This window comes from Hibiscus syriacus, unplaced genomic scaffold (genome assembly GCF_006381635.1).
Source record: "Hibiscus syriacus cultivar Baekdansim isolate YM2019G1 unplaced genomic scaffold, ASM638163v2 tig00111877_pilon, whole genome shotgun sequence".
Taxonomy (NCBI): domain Eukaryota; kingdom Viridiplantae; phylum Streptophyta; class Magnoliopsida; order Malvales; family Malvaceae; genus Hibiscus; species Hibiscus syriacus.
Genome location: NW_024063208.1, coordinates 1,848,732 through 1,853,392, shown reverse-complemented (window position 1 = coordinate 1,853,392; position 4,661 = coordinate 1,848,732). Strand labels below are relative to the sequence as shown.

General features: G+C 37.2%; 1 pseudogene; it reads left to right on the top strand.

The window, feature by feature from the left end:
- The first annotated feature begins 1,633 nt into the window (after nucleotides 1-1,633).
- LOC120172643 lies at nucleotides 1,634-4,573 on the top strand (annotated as a pseudogene).
- The last annotated feature ends 88 nt before the right edge of the window (nucleotides 4,574-4,661 follow it).

Here is a 4,661-nt window from a genome sequence, read left to right as displayed (position 1 = left end):
AGATCTTCTTTCTCCAGTATGCATCATGAGGTTTAAATCTCGCCATAAAAACTCTAACTTCATTACCTTGAATCCTAGTTCTATCAGCACATTTGATAGCCTTCATCGCATCCTCCAATCTGGTAAAACGAACAAAACCGAACCTACTTCCTCCCTTACTTCTTTTGTTAGGTATGAAAGAATCAACCACCTCGCCGTATACATCGAATATTAGCCAAAGACGTTGATGATGATGAAGGTCTGGAATATTGAAAACGATCACCGTAAAGCAGTTTCTCTCAAATGAACACTTCACCTTACTCGCCATGATGAATAGAATTTTGTTATGTAGACTTTGCAAAGTATATAATTATGGTTCAGAACCATCAAATAAAGAGATTGTTGCCCATGACAATCACAGTTGAAATATTCGCTTGTTAGGAGTTTTTTTCAATATTCTTCTTTGTAAGTTTATGTGTTTTTCTTGTTTTATTGTTATCATTTGATAATGTACAAAATGTTTGCATTGTGTAATCTCAGTTATGTGACTTACAAGGTTTTTTTTCTTTGAAATTATGAGTGATTACTTTCTTATAGATCTATTGTGTTCTTGTATAAGTGAACATTGGCTTCTATTATCTTTTAGTAAAAGAGATAATATGAAGTAAAACAATTACTAGTACTAAGATTTAATGTTATACCCTTTAAATATATATGTATATATATTAAATGAAGTGTTAGAGTTGTATGATTCAAATTTTGTTTGACCCGTTTCGAAAGGTTCGTGACAATTGACTTAAAATGTATTTAATCTAAAAATATTTGGAGATAAAAGTCCAATTTTACTTAAATTTAAACTGACAATGACCTAAAATGTTATTAAACCAAAGATTGTCCCTTTCACTCCCTATATAATTCCGTCCTTGATAGATAACATGATTAAAAGTTCGAGTGATGGTGTAACCTCATCGAAGACGAAAACAATGATAATTTGATTGGGAAAAACGATTTTACGATAATTTAAGAACAACATGTAATGACATACGATTTTAAATAACGACAAGGTTCGACTTATTGGTAAAAATCTAATAACATAAGGAGTGACAGTGGCGGCCCATTCAGTTGCAACATGGTTGTCCCTTTTTCCCATATGTATGGGGTAAGAGGGAGGTAAGATAGTAGGCTACATCCAACACCAGGTTGAGAGCAGCTTCCGTAAGAGACCTCCGAATTATGAAATGCCCTCCGTGAGACTCGATCCCACGACCTCAAGGTTAAGAATCTTGTGCTCTACCAACTGAGCTGGATGGTCATTTCATAAATTCAGTTGCAACATATATGATTTAAAAATTATCAGTTTAAAAATTTTACGTAATTTAAATTGTATGTGTCGAACATTGAATGAATATAAATTTTATTTAAGCTTCCTGAAAAGTTAAACACTTTAAATAATATAAAAACATTAATCGATTATTTTTTTTAAAAGACTTTAAATATCTAAATAATTATTTTTCAATTAAACTTTAATTTTATGTTGTGTAATCGGATCTAATTGTCTCGCTATATCTCTGTATATAACCACGTGGTCCTGGAGAGGTCAATGACCAATGAAAACGCGATGAAACTTGTTTCATCTTTCCTCCTCCTTCTTATCGCTCGCTTCATTCAACTACTTGTCAATGCATTCAAAACCCAAAAACACAATCCTTTTCTCCCCAGATTCTCTTGATCTTTGTTGTTAAGTTCTTTGAAGTTCTTCTAAGCTAAAACGTCATCTGAAGGGGTTGGGTTTCTTTCGATGGGACCCATTAAAGGGATCAAAAGAAGAAGAAAAACAGCAGACAAGAAGGTGGTTGACCAGACTGTCTTGTCCTCCTTCCGCCATTGTTCCGTCTCTGGGGCAGCAATCTCAGCCGTTGGATTGGTGGGATGAGTTCTCCAAGAGGATTTCAGGTATTCCAACCAAGATGCTTCTCCACAGTTCTCAATGTTTAATGCATTTGATTCTGTTATTCTTCAGTTTCTGTACATTGCTTTTCTGCTGGCTTGAACTTGAATTTCAGTGGTGATAAGTGATAACAACTTCTATTGGCTTTAGCTTTGATGAAATTTCATGGCTTGGGTCAAAATGGGTTTCTTTTAATTTGATTGAATTTGTAAATATATCCACTTTGTGTAAGAATAGTATGACATTGAGCTTTGCTGGATTAATTTCTCTGCAAGTTGGAAGTTTTATGTATTTGTGGATTGTTTTGCATTGCTGGGAATTTGGTTATCCCTATGAACTGTTTCAATATGCATCTGTTAGGTTTTTTATTCAAACAATGTCTGATGAAATTTCAGATTTAGGGCATTGAGTAAGTTGATGCAAAGTCATTTGGGTGGAATGCAGTTAGTAGATATCCGTTATAACTTAATACGAAATGTGTTCTCGCAGAGTCCGTGTTTTGTCTGCCTGTGATGTACTGATGTTAGTCTTTTCTCGAACGATGGTTATCATTACAGGCATTGTTTATTCAAGGGCGTTGAGTTAGATCGACATGTTTATAGTTATTAGGACGGGAACCTGTTTCGATACTTTCCTTTTCCTTTATGGACCAAGTATTAGAGTTTTCGTTAAGTGCATCTTGAAAAGCTAAGCAAGTAGTCTCCTTTCTCGAACTCTATTTGTGGATGGCTATCATTACAGGCATTGTTTATTCAAGGGCGTTGAGTTAGATCGACATGTTTACTGTTATTAGGACGGGAACCTGTTTCGATACTTTCCTTTTCCTTCATTGACTAGGAAGGAGTCTGCCCAGCTTTATTTTTATCTTTATGGTATTGTAGTTGGTATGTTATAGATATCGGTTGCATTGTAAATGACGATGAAATCTATGAGTAATATACAAGTTCGGAGAAATTTCAGATTGCAACTCGTCAGTTTGATTGAAACATGGTTTTGCTTGTACTAAGTCGTCTGTTAATTGGTCTTAGGAAATGTCCTTACGAAGAGCTTCAAGGCCATACACAGCTGCAGGGTGGATCTTGCTCATCATGTAAATTCTACTAAGAAATTGACCATGAAATCGATGTTTATATCTCTATATATATATATGCTACTTTTGCTTTATGTAAAGACAGCAAGTCGGTTGTGTCCTGTGTTATCGTTTTGTCGTAGTCGCTAATGTGCTTTAAGCGTCTATCTTTTGTTATTGACAATAAATTTTGAGGATATATTGCATGTAGATGGTAAGAACATGCTTAATTATCTGATTAGCTTCGGCATGTGTGATGGAAGTTAAAGAATGATCTTCTTTTCGATCTTGTTTTGTGCTTTTATTTCGGGTATTTGATGTTTTATTTCAAGGTTAACGTTCTTACATCAACTGTTTTCATGTCACTGTTTAGGTCATTTATCTCAATCAAAGGGTTCAAAAAGTTTTGAATCGGTTTTCAGAATTTCAAGAAAGACGTTCAACTACATCTGTTCACTAGTGAGGGAAGATCTGATGGCTAGGCAATCGAACTACACCGATATAAATGGCAAGCCTTTGTCTCTAAATGATCAAGTTGCCGTTGCTCTTAGAAGGCTTAGCTCTGGTGAATCATTATCGATCATCGGAGATACTTTTGGGATGAATCAATCGGCCGTTTCTCAAATAACGTGGCGGTTTGTCGAAGCGATGGAGGAAAGAGGGCTGCACCATCTCAGTTGGCCTTCGAATGAAGCAGAGATGGAAGCAATAAAATCCAAGTTCGAGAAAATAAGGGGCCTTCCTAACTGCTGCGGTGCAATCGACATCACTCACGTTGTGATGACTCTGCCTACAATGGACCCTTCAAACCATGTGGTTCGATCTGAGAAGAACTACAGCATGATTTTGCAGGCAGTTGTGGACCCCGAGATGAGATTCCGTGACATGATTGTCGGGTGGCCGGGGAGTTTAAGCGATGCCGTCGTCCTCAGGAGCTCAGGCTTATTCAGACTTTCCGAAGAGGGAAAGAGGCTAAGCGGAAAGAAACTAAACATTAGAGGGAAAGAGGCTAAGCGGAAAGAAACTAAACATTTCCGAAGGAACCGAGATAAGAGATACATAATAGGGGATGCAGGTTTTCCCTACTGCCATGGCTATTGACTCCGTATCAAGGAAAAGACCTCTCGGATCTTCAAATCGAGTTCAACAAACGACACGCCGCGACCAGAATGGTAGCGCAGATGGCGCTGGCGAGGCTCAAGGAGATGTGGAGAAATACATGGGGTGATGTGGATGCCCGATCGGAACAGATTGCCGAGAATCATCCTCGTTTGCTGCTTGTTGCACAATATTCTTATCGATCTCGAGGACGAAGTCCTGGACGATATGTCGCTGTCCCATCATCATGACATCGGTACAGTCGACAAAATTGTGAATCGTCCGACCAGGCCGCCTCGGTTACAAGAGACAAGCTCTCTCTCTACTTGACAGGAAAATTGCCACCTTGAAAGTACCATGGTATCTTTTTGATTCGCATAGGAAGCGAGTCCAGAGACATAAATTTATGTTGATTTACCTTTTGTTGGTCGAACCGGAAAGTACCATTTGATGCGTTCATCCATTTTCAGCTTGATCATTTTCAAATAAAAAAAATCATTACCAAACACGAGACTAATAATTTACATTCGAATCATTTTCATCTTATTTTTATCAATTTTAAATCTA